The 12,015-nt window shown below is 44.5% G+C and overlaps 2 long non-coding RNA genes across 2 annotated transcripts; both read right to left on the bottom strand.

Moving 5' to 3' along the window:
• Window positions 1-184: 184 nt before the first annotated feature.
• On the bottom strand, window positions 185-4,674 carry LOC109271352 (uncharacterized). The gene is made up of 2 exons (XR_002081939.2): window positions 4,196-4,674; window positions 185-2,387 (listed from the first exon to the last, which is right to left on the bottom strand). It is a non-coding gene; the product is annotated as an uncharacterized LOC109271352 (long non-coding RNA).
• Window positions 4,675-4,732: 58 nt separating this feature from the next.
• On the bottom strand, window positions 4,733-10,214 carry LOC109271353 (uncharacterized). Its single transcript, XR_002081940.2, has 3 exons — window positions 8,971-10,214; window positions 8,105-8,208; window positions 4,733-5,032 (listed from the first exon to the last, which is right to left on the bottom strand). It is a non-coding gene; the product is annotated as an uncharacterized LOC109271353 (long non-coding RNA).
• Between the last annotated feature and the right edge of the window lie 1,801 nt (window positions 10,215-12,015).

Here is a 12,015-nt window from a genome sequence, read left to right as displayed (position 1 = left end):
TGAGCCCGGGCCATTGCATCCAGGCACGCATGCCACATTGCTGAGACTTTCTGAACTGCCACGGTAGCTACCATATTCCCTTGAAGTTTCAATACTCTGATCTTATTAAACCTCCCCAGGTCGTCTCATCTGATCCATCCACCTCCCACTCCTGCCACCATTTTGTGCTAATGTCTTATTTTAATAATAATAATAATAATACTTAAGATAAAATTTTCCCAAGAGCATTTCCTACTCTCTCTGGAAGCCCATCAAGTAGGTGGTCACTTCAAGCTTTTTGCCAACACACAAATATAAAGAAAAGTGATCAACAAGGGCAGTTGGGGGTGCCTGGGTGGCTCAGTGGTTGACTTCGGTTCAGGTCATGATCTCACAGTTCATGGGTTTGAGCCCCACATAGGACTTTGTGCTGACAGTGAGGAATCTGCTTGGAATACTCTTTCCCTCTCTCTTTGTCCTTTCCATTTTCTCTCTCTCCCTCCCTCAATCTCTCTCTCTCTCTCTTTCTCTCTCAAAATGAATAAATAAGCATTATAAAACATAAGGGCAGTTGGGCTACTTTATCTTGTATAAAGCATTCCCTATGAATTGTTTTAGGACAGGGGTTCTACCCCCATTTTATGGATGAAGAAACAGGTAGTTTCTTTCCAAGAGAAAATAGTTGGGGTATTCATTGAAAACTAATTTTTACTGAAAACTTTCCATGGGTCAGAGAGTATCTAAATGCTTTACAGGCAGTATGTCATTTAATACTCACAATAACTCTGAGAGGGGTCCAGTTATTACATCCAGTATGATATTCAGAAGGCTTGGGTAATGTGCCCCAAATTATACAGCTAATATACGACAGGGCTTGGATTTGAACGATCGTCTGTCTGGACTGGTAATCCCTCAAAGCTGTGTTCCAGTCCCAGCACTGAGAGTCACTGGCTGAGTGACTTTGAGCAAGTAACATACCTGAGACTCAGTTTCCTCACCTATAAAATAATGAAAATTCTCTCACCTTGTGGGATTGATATAAAGGTTAAAGGGGACATGATTATAAAATAATGTGCCTCGTAGAGTGGCAGGCACGCATTAGGAGTTTAATAAAGACCACTTTTTCCTTCAATTTCTCCTTTTGTTCTTATGTGAGCCACTCCACCAGAAATTGCTAGAAAGAGAACTTAGTAGGCCGGGGCTGCACCTAGTAGAGCTCGGGGTTCCAAGCTTTGGTTTTACCATTTGCAAAATAAGGAAAGAACAGTGTTTTGTGAAGACAAAATGGGTTAAAGCATAAGAGGGCAGGACAGTGCCTGGTATACAGTTGGTGCTAAATAAATATTTGTAAAAGGAAAGAAGGGAGGGAGGAAAGAACCTGGCAAATGGTGCCCAAGTGCTCAAAAAGAAACCGTGCCCCAGCAGCTGTCAGGGCCTGGGACAGGTCCCATCCCACACTGGCTCCACCAAGCAGTGGGCAGGAATGTTCCAGCGGGTGGTGGATGTCCTGTGGACCTGCTCCGTGCCATCGATCAATATGTTTTATGATGGGTCTAATTAAGCTCTCTAACGAGAGATCACGAGATGACAATTTATCCCAGAGCCATCACTCATTAAAATGCTATTTCAGGAGATGACATCGTTCCAGCCTTAATTGGAGGAGTTCGCGTGACTGGAATCCCTTGGGAGCTGAGATGTCCCTTGTCACTCCTCACCTCTGTGGTGAGGGGCTCAGACGGGGCCTGAGAGGCACATGAATTCCTCAAGTGTTGCAACAGCCCGGGGCCCCACCTCCTTTATTAAGGTTGTCCCCTCCAGCAGGTGAGACACCGGCCGGTCACCAACTGGGGGCAGGCAGCCTGTGGCTGTGCAGAGGCTCGCATCCAGAATCCAAAGCTGGGAACTCTCTCATCAGCTCCACCAATGTCTAGTCACATAGGCTGGGGAAGGGACTGTCCTCGTTCAAGCCTCGGTTTCCTCATCTGTAGAGAAGCCATGATGATGCCTTCCCTGCCCATTTCACTGAGTTGTTCGGAAGATTAAAGGAGGTTGTGGAGAGGCTTAGTGAACAGAGGAGTGGAAAGAGCACAGACGTTGAGTGGAAGTCTGTAGGTCCAAATCTCTGTTCTATGACTCACTAGCTGTGTGACTCTAGACAAGTTACATAGCATCTCTGAGACCTGATGTCTTTGTGTGGAAAAATGAATCAGTAATAGTACCTACTTCAACAGGTTGCTGGGAGGATTTTAAGGATTTTATATTCAGCTTGGTTTCTCAATATCCTGGGGCCACAGAGATGAGGAGGCACGACAGTTTTCTGAGGGATCCTGTCATATCTTAGTGTCCACAGAATAATACACCAAGGACAAATGACAAATCTGAAGTGGACCTGATTCAGCCATGCAATCCTAGAAGACACAAGGGAGGAGGTGATATTTTAGCTAGACTGGAAATAGGAGATCATCTTCAGTTGAAGAATAAAGGAAAGAGCATCCTGGGATAAAGGAGCAGGCAGCATAAGCAAAGGGACTGGGGTTGGAGAAAGTTGGTGTGTTCAGAATACAGTGAGCAGAGGGAAGTAGTTTGTGGGTGAATAAAGGGTATGGCATAATCAGAGAGGGAAAGAAAGCCAGAAGGGCAAGCAGAGAGCAGGTTTTAAGGTCCCTGAATGCCATGCAAAGCATTTGGGTTTTATTAAGAAGGTCACTGAAACCTCACCAAAGATGAGTCTGATAAAATACCATTATAGAACATGGACCTCGGAGGGGAAAAGCAGATTCAAGTGCTTCTGCCAACAAAGGTGGCTTGGAGCCTGGAGACTATACAGCGTGAACCTCATCTGTCCACCAAGAGCAGGAAGCCCAGAGCCCTGTGTGCTAAATGCCATGGTCGTCCGGGGAGCGCATCAGGAAACAAAAACTGTGATGGTGCCTTGAACTGAAACTGCTTTTCTCCCAGAGAAGGAGAGGGAAACTGTACTCACTGAGCTGCTCTCATGCTTCCGGGATGTGGCACTTAATTTTGCTCGCACTCTCAATGAGGGGTCACTGTCCCCATTTACCAAACAATGCATTTAAGTCCCAGAAACGGACAGCTAATACGAGCATTCACATTCGATGCTTAGTCAGCTGGTCCCAAGGCAGTGCCACCACCACTGCACGCTCTCTCACAAAAAGTTGTCACATCTCGGACCTCCAACCTTCACTGATTTGAGGTATGGGCAATTTATCTCTATTTTTCAGAGGAGGATCCTGAGACCCAGAGAATTCTCCAAGAAGCATCTTGCCCATGGACACCTTCTATCAGATAACTTTCTGATAAAAAACAGAGCTGCAGCTCTTAACTGATAGCTATGGTACTGAGGAACGTGTTTTCCTGGAACTCTGGGACAGAATTGATGGCCTGATTCCAATCCGCCTTTCCAGAAGCCATTTGCCTTTGCTCATTCCTGCCTTCAAGGGCATATGTGGCCACTCCTGGCTCTTTGATGTTTGAATGGGTAGAGACAGGGAATGGACACCTCTTCCTATGACATAATAAAATCATTCCCTTAATCAAAAAGGTGGGGAGGGGTCCACCATTTCCAATTAGAGTGCTTTTCAGGAAAAAAAAAATGGGGAAAAACATAGTTAAAAACATTTGAAGAAAGAACGCACCCTGAAATGTGAAATTGTTCAGAAAGTATTTGTACTAGGATTCAAAGTGTTCATGACAGCCACTACTTAAACTGTTTAAAAAGTTGCAATTAGTACCAAAAGGCTTGGATGAAGAAAACATCATATCATAGGCATATTTATAAAACAACTTCCATCAGCCAAAGGAAAAATGGACAGAACTCTATTACAAGCTTTTTATATTTGAAGAGCAATTTCTAATAATACATCGAGAAGCCATTTCTGAAATTGACTTAGTGTGCATGATCTGGGATTAATGTTTCCTGCAAAATCACATGCTCGTTTGAACGTAAACATTTTGCACTTCCGTTCCACCTCCTGGTTCAGAAGAATGCACCTCCAATGTGTAAAATGATCTATCAAAATTAATTGTGAATGCCCTAATCCAATCAAGTCCACCTCATTAGGCAAACATTTAAATTATTAAGTTAAATAGTGGGGTATTTCAATATAATCTTGTTATGCTATTTTTATGGCAATACAAATGCTGTCTACAGATGGGCTCAGCTTCTCGGCATCGTTCTTATTGTTAATGCACTTACCCTCTCCATTTCCGGCTTTCATCCAAATGTGTGACATTGGTCCACAACCGCTCACTCTCTCGCTGCTTCATAATTACTGAGGGAACACCTACTATGGGCTAATATTTGAAAGCTGGAGAAGACCTTCAGGGTTATCTAGTCACCTCTTTTTGCAGATGTAGGAGCCAAAGTTCTGAGAGGCTGGGTGATTTTTCCTGGATCACACACGGCAAATTTGTGGCAGAGATGCAAGGAGAACGCTGAGTTCCTGACTGCATCCACCCTTCTGCTCTCTCCTCTTCACTCTCCTGAATTGGTTTCTCTGTCTCCTTTCTTCTTTGACTCGGATAAAAATATAGAAATAAAATAGATCAGGGGGTGCTTGGGTGGCTCAGTCAGTTGAGCGTCTGACTCTTGATTTCAGCTCAGGTCATGTTCTCAAGGTCTGTGGAATCCAGCCCCTCATCAGGCTCCTCGCTGACAGTGCAGAGCATTCTTGGGATTCTGTCTCTCCCTCTTCCTCTGCCTCTGCCCAACCCCCCTCTGTCTCTCAAAATAAATAAATAAACTTAAAAAAAAAGAAAGTAGATCAGGTCCGTCCTGGACCTATTTTAATAATTAGTATTTTGCAAAATGACTTTTTTAAACCTCCCCATATAATACAAGACATATTCCCAACCTGGTTGTTCTTCCTGGAGCTTTAAATAACTTGTCCTTTCCAAATTCCTCCAGTCAGCAAACAGCTATTCATCATTCGATATTTCCTTGAAGGCCAGCTCAACAAAGACATGTTTGGAAGGAATTCTATCTGGATGTCTCAGACTCCAGCCCTTAAATTAGTCTCTGGGTATGTGTATGCTGTGGAGAGGAAGAAAAAAGAAAGAACAAATAGGAATTAAAGCAGCCACCAAGACCGGCTGGATGCCCATGTTGGGATCCTTTTGGGAGCCAGAGGACATGATTCTGTCCTTGCCAGAGCTCCCAGCCCATGTGCCTCTTGGGAGTTGTGTCCATGGTGTCTAAAGATTCAGATTTCACCTCAACCCAGAAGGCAGGTCTAAAGGACCATCAGACTCTACCTTACTCTTGGCCATAAAGTGCAATGAAAAAATTTCCCAGTGTACCCCTTTTAGTGTTTGGCTCAAATGTGGACGTGCTTCTCTCTTCCTTAAACCTGGGGCATGACTGAAACCGGGCTAGAACTATCAGTCGTTCCCAAGGGGAACTAAACACAGCACCATGAATCTGGATATCCATCTTGCACCTTTTAGCTGGTTCTCTGATTCAGGCTGCTGGGCCTTATTATAACTTCCATAAGCCCTGGGCACTTTTGCCTTCAAGGGTTCCTTCCTCCATTAAAAAAATTTTTTTTTAATTAAAAACAAAATTATATTTATGAGTTTATTGACATAAAGAATATTAATATAATAATAATATATTAATATAATAGAATAAAACATTTTCTTCTACCCAAAAGTTCATTTTTTTTTTCTGATTTTAAAAGAATTTAAAATGTTTTCATGAGTCCCTAAAGGTATTGTGGGTCCTGGGAACTGAGCCTACTATGGCTAATAGATATATTGGCCCTGCCTGCCAGGCCGAGGGGCGTCAGCTCAGGGAGAAGAGAGCCACCCATTCTGCCTCCGTTTGGTGAATGGGCCCCAACTATCAACCCAAACGCTCTGAAAATATCTAGCTTCTTTGGATCTGGACAAGAAGGAAGAGTTTTACCTCCTGTCCTCTTATTTCCCATTTCCTGTCTGGGGACAGATTAAAAATTGTTGGGGTGTAAGAAAATGCCCTTAATACCAATCAAACTCAGGCTCTCCAAGTTTATCATTGAAAGGGGGGACGGCCTTTGCTCCTTGTCCTCTTGGTTTGATTCCTTCTGCCCCCTATCTTACCGAGCCACATTCTTCACATACTAAAACATGGCTCAGTTAGGGTTAGAACTGTCAGAAAGACCTTCCCAAGGGGAAAGTAAACACATAGCATACTGTAAATTGATGATATGAAAGGGCCCACAGGAACAGAAGATGTCAGTAGCTAAGACTCAGCCGAAGGATCTGGGTAGCCTTTGTTTAAAAGGCTGTGGAAATTGGAAACTTACACAGTAGTGGTGGGAATATAAGCTGTGGCACAACCACTTTAGAAAACTGTTTGGCAGTATCTACTAAAGTTGAACATAACGTCTTATGACCCAACATTTCTACTCAAAAGTAGCAGATTGAACCACATGAAGTTGCCAACTTTTTATTGTTTTTGACCTACAAAAATGGCAACTTGATTTGATTCAACCTAATGTGTAACAGAAATGCATACACTTGCTCATCAAAGGTCATGTATAAGGATGGTCTGCTCATAATAATCAGATACTGGACACTGTGAAAAAGCCCACCGACCATAGAATGGACAAGTAAGCTCTGGTTTGTTCATATAATAGAAAAGGGCATGCAAGGAAAATACAACTATACCCAACACATTGCTGATTGAAAGAAGCCAAACACAAAAAGGTATGTATTGTATGATTCCATTTTTATAAAATTCAAGCACAAACCTTATTCATCCACAGTGTGAGAAGTCAGAAAGGAGTTACCCTAGTCAAAGGGGACTACGTATTGACTCAAAAGGCACACGAGGGGCTCTTTCTTGATCTGGGGACCAGTTTCATGGGTGAGTGTACATTTTGAGAAAATTCATCCAGTTACAACTTATGAGTTGCATATTTTTCTGTATGTGTGTTTTCCTTTGTTAAAAAGTTTAGCAAGAAAGAAAAAAGAAAAGAAAAAGAAAAAGGAAAAAGAAAAAGAAAAAGAAAAAAAAAAGAGGGCTGCAGAAGGACTCAGGCAGCTGTTGGGGCAGAGACAACAGCAGCTGGTTCCAGGAGGGCCAGCACTGCCCTCTTGCTCTTGTTTGTGTCTTGGTAGATTTTTTGACCATTAGGTAATACGGGCTCTGTGCCAGCTGCTTCCCATGCTTTATCTCACTCAATCTACGACTCAGCACTGAGGTGGCTCCTATTATTATCCCTATCCAATGGATGGAGACACTGGGGAAACGGATGCTTAAGGACTCTAAATAACCCTCCCAAATTCACACAGCTATTAAGGGATGAGCCAGAATCTGCCCCCAGGACTGTCTCTCCAAGCTCTCATTCCTGTCCATGCTCCAGAATCTAAGGAATCGGGATCACCCGGGACAACAGGAAGGTACAACTAACTCCCTTTGATTTGGGTCCAGATCCTGCCTCTCTGGCCCCTACCTTTTCCCACTGGCCCCTATTCTTGTTCCTTCCCACCAGCATGCATGGCCACCCATGAACCTGAAAGATCCCTCAGAAGGGGCCAGGGTCAAGCACCTGGAGATCACCCACCCAAGCCAGCAGAGATATGGTTTATGCCAAGGGCATCCCAGCACCGTCTTCTCCTGCTTATTGCCCTTTTTTGACATTGGTTCTGAGTCAAAGGTATCTGTGCCAGTTTATGAGGAAATACAATATACAGAAAAATTATGTAGCTCTAGGCCACAACAAAGGCAAAACTCAGCTTCTGCCTTCTTCTCTGACCAGAAACTCAGCCTTCCGCATCCCCAGCTCTTCCCACAGCCCCGTTCAGTTTGAGTGTGGGAAGAAGTGCCAAGAAGAAAGGCAGGAAGGAGCACTTCCTGAGTGTACGCAGTGGGAGTCCATTTACATACTCTTTCCCTTCAATACACAGGACACCCTTGGGAATTGGGTATCGTTACCATTATTCTACTGCTGGGGAATCTCAGGGCTCTGTGGGTTAACCGTAAGGGCTGCTGTTTCCCTGGTGTGGGACGGTGAGACATCAGAACAAACTAGTGAGTGTTCAGGGACAACCAAAGTGCCTCCTCCCTCAGGTCTATATCCTGACCTCCTGGAGTCCCTGCATTGGGTGTGGACATACTCACAGAGCTTGTGTCCAGTGATTTTGGTACAGGGACCGGGCATGATCGGTGCCATTAGCAAGACAGGTGCTGCACTCCCGAAGCACGAAGAAGGGGGCCAGTGCCTCCTATGAAGGGCAGAGGATGAGAGATATTAGCAGGCGGGGGTTCTAGTTCCAGCTTGGCCACCTGTTCCAGGTGGCCTTGGAAAAACTCCTCCCCCTCTCTGCTCCTTAACTTTCCCCACTGTGCAGTGAGGGAATGAGGTTTGTTGATGTCTTCCAGCCTTCCCAGTCCAGCCCTCTGGCATCTGTGAGGAGGTGTTCTTGGGTCTGGACCCTGAGGTGTTAGTGTCACTGGGGAAATCCTTAAACTCTCCCTCAGAATAGAAAAGGCAGGAAGGAACTTTCCCCCTTGGCTCGTGGCTCAGGTGGATGTCTGAATGGCAGATGGAAATAAGGGACACGAACATCTGCAGGGTAGCTGCGGGGTCCTGTGGGCCCAGGCCCACCAAAGGCGTGGGGTACTAGGCAGTCAGAGGAAGGGCTCAAGAGGGCAGGTCCTGACAGTTCCACACCCAAATCATTGTGGCAACCTCCTATTTTATGTGTTCCCCTCCTGGCCCCCATGCACCCTCACTGTTTCCATAACTCAGCACTTCTTAATCTGGAATTCATGCCCCTTGAAGTTGTTTGCAAAATAATACATGTAGGTGAGTATGAGAATTTTTCTGGGGCAAGAAGCCTTGATTAGATTCTCAAAGAGCTTGGGCACATGCACTTACATATACACAGAACTGCTCTTCCAATTCAAACGCATCCTTTCTCCAACCCTACCACCCGTGCTGGCTTCAAGCCCTCATCGGGGGTATCTTGGGCTATTGCAATTACCTCCTGAGGAGCCTCTTTGCCTCCAGCTTCATCTTCCTCCAGTCTGCTTCCACAGAGCCTTCAAGGTCACCTTCTTCAAATTCTGCTTTAACAACCTTCCTTGGTTTTGCATTGATCGCCTCCAGAGACAGTTCTGTGTTTAGCCTAGCTTGCAAGGTCCTTCCAAATGTGGCTTTGACTTCTCCAGTCTCACCTCCTGACAATCCCCTTCCTTGAGCATCTGGTAGGCATGCCCTTCCTCTTTAATTTGTTGAACTCTTAGGATATAAAAAGGCTTAGTTTGTTTCATTCACTGCACTATCTTAACATGCAGTGAGTGCCTGACATGTGTAGCATTTAGTAAATATTTTCTGTAAGTGAAGAATTGAGTGAATGTATCCTTGGGGATCTAGATCAAGAGTTCCCACCTCTTGAAGCCTTCTCTCTCCCCCTTAGTATAGGTAGTCATTCTCTTGGATTCATAATTTCCTGTATTGCAACTATTTTTATATTACATCTGATATCGTGAGTTGTCATTATATGTGTCACAGATGTAGTTTGATGTTTCTTTATATTTCTAGTACCTAGACTAGGACTTGGCACCTATCAGTTGCTCCAAATACAGTAAATGTATCTTAAATAGGAGAGAAAGTGCCTGAATGCCCTTTCAAACTCAAATGCTAAGCCAGTCTTTGCCCATCAAAAGCCTATCCATTTTGGGTGGACTGTCTCAAGTTCTCCTTCCTTCATAAATCGATTCCTTCCCTTGCCCTCAATAGGATACATTTCTGGCTTCTCCAAGCTCCCCTGGCGTTTTTTTGACCCCATTCTTGTGGACTGCTATCCCTCTCCCTTGTGCTAAGAATTTACCATGAAGCTCTGCCCAACTAGTCTGCACACACCTTGAATCCTGGAGACTCATCTATTCTGTTCCTTATCCACCCCCACACTTGCCTGCTAACCCAGCTGTAGCATGGTGCTCAAAACTGGTCATATGTTATGAGGCTATTGGCAAACTCATTGTTAAATTTTCCCAGTTTTGGCTGGATCTCCAATTCCTCTCCTTAGACATGGGGCAACTCCAGTTTTTCACAGAATCCCGTTCTACAGAGAAAGATCCACTGGCCTGTATGCAAGCTTCCCTGGAAGCATTAGCCCTTTGCGTTCTCCCAAGAACACATGGCCAGCCGAACCCTCCCCAGGAAACCTGACACAACCAGGCATTCACACTTCAGGAAAAATAAAGATGAAGAAAGGGAAAAAAAAATCATTATGGGCCACAACCATTGCACAGTGAGAAGCACTAATTATTCTGTGTAGCCTGAGTTTTTCTTAGTAGGCAAACTCTTTTGAATATTAACAAATATTTATTTAGGAATTAATAATTGACATCTATTAAAGCATAATTTATGGAGAGTGAATTCCTCTTGGTTTGGGTTCCCACTGCTCAGTTACATCTGGCTGCTCCAGGAGTGACTCTTTCTTTTGTTAAAAGCGAGAGGCAGTGCTGGGGATGAGCTCCAGCAGGGGACAGGGACGAGCTTCAGTGACTGCACAGAACAGCTCAATCAGGGGACACTGGGTGAACACTCAGTCCCGACTCCGTCATTCCTTTCCGCATGGCCTCGGGAGAATTTCCTACCCTCCCCAGCCTCCCTTTCGAGACCAAGAAACAGACATCTTTATGTCTACCTTTATTTAGATGGATATGCTTGGTTGCAAGTAAAGGAAATTATTTTGAGTTGGCTTCAGCAATAAAGAGGGATTTGGATAAGGACATGGGTCATCTCCCGATGGGTCATCACCCTGCATGAGGATATGGCTGAGCCACAGGCATCGCTGGGAGCCAGGCTGGGTAAGCTCTCAACTCACTCTCTGCTTCTCACCTCTGCTCTTGTCTGTGCACCTAATGTTCTTGTCCCTTGATTGGTCTCCACAGCAAAAGCCCAGCCTTCTCACAGCTCCTGAGCATCCCCAACATGAGTGCAGCCATAGAAGAGCATGTGAATGTCCCTTTTTGTCCCCATTTCCACTTGGCACCTGTGTGGTCCTCACTGCTTAGTGGAGAGGTGCCTGTCATACAACCGAGCATGGACAGGGGCACAGGATCACACAGAAGGTCACACTTCCAGGCACCATTTAGTCATTCACGCATGCATTCATTCATTCAAGAACTGTTGCTAGAACCCAATGTGTACCAGGCACTTTTTGGGTGCTGGAGATATGGCAGTGAAAGAGGCAGAAAGGGGTGTGGGTCAGACAGGCCACCCTTGTCTTGGAGGATAGGCCATTCCAGGAGAAACAGCACTGGCAAAGAATCAAAAGGAAACTACTCACTTATCCAACTCTGCAAGGCTGTTTGAAGAGCACAATGAAAGCTCCAAGCCTTTGTGCAATTTTAAGAGGTTATTATGATATTAGACATTTTTAGGGAGAACTGATAAGAAGTTAGAAAAGGAAGAAAAGGAGGAAAGGAGAGAGGGATCAAGGGAAAAAGGAAAAACCACAGAAATAGAAAAAATATCATTTTTCTAAAATGATAGGGAGGTCTATTTTGGACCAAAATAAGAATTAATCTTATGCTTGGAGGCTTTGAAAAATATAATGGACAGTGGCGAGTTTTCCATTACTAGAGAGTATTCAAGCCAAAACTAGATCGCCTCCAGTCAGAGCTGATTTATAGGTCACTCATTTGATGGGGAAAAGATGGACAAGGTGACCGAAGAGGTGCAGTCCCATCCCACAGTTTGGGAAACAATCTTTATAGTCAAACCCAAGGTCTTAGGAGATGCCACACCTCTGGCATTCAAGGAGAGACGCTGCCTGTCACCTTCCCTGGCCTCCCAAGACAAGAGCTTACACCTCATTTTAACGTGAAATAAAAACAGCATTTCATCTCCTCTGGAATGCAAAACTGTGAATTTGAGTGAAATATGCAGTTTTCATTATGTTAAAAGATCTACTCATTACAATCAAGATAAGAGGATGTGAATAAGACAAATTGATCACCACTTTAAATGTATTAATCAGCTTGCAACTCTTGTCACCAGTCAAAACAGAACAGCC

Source organism: Panthera pardus, unplaced genomic scaffold, assembly GCF_024362965.1.
Source record: "Panthera pardus isolate Hobbes unplaced genomic scaffold, ASM2436296v1 HiC_scaffold_12, whole genome shotgun sequence".
Classification (NCBI taxonomy): Eukaryota; Metazoa; Chordata; class Mammalia; order Carnivora; family Felidae; genus Panthera; species Panthera pardus.
The sequence above is the reverse complement of the archived record's forward strand: the minus strand, read 5'-3'. Positions and strand labels throughout refer to the sequence as shown.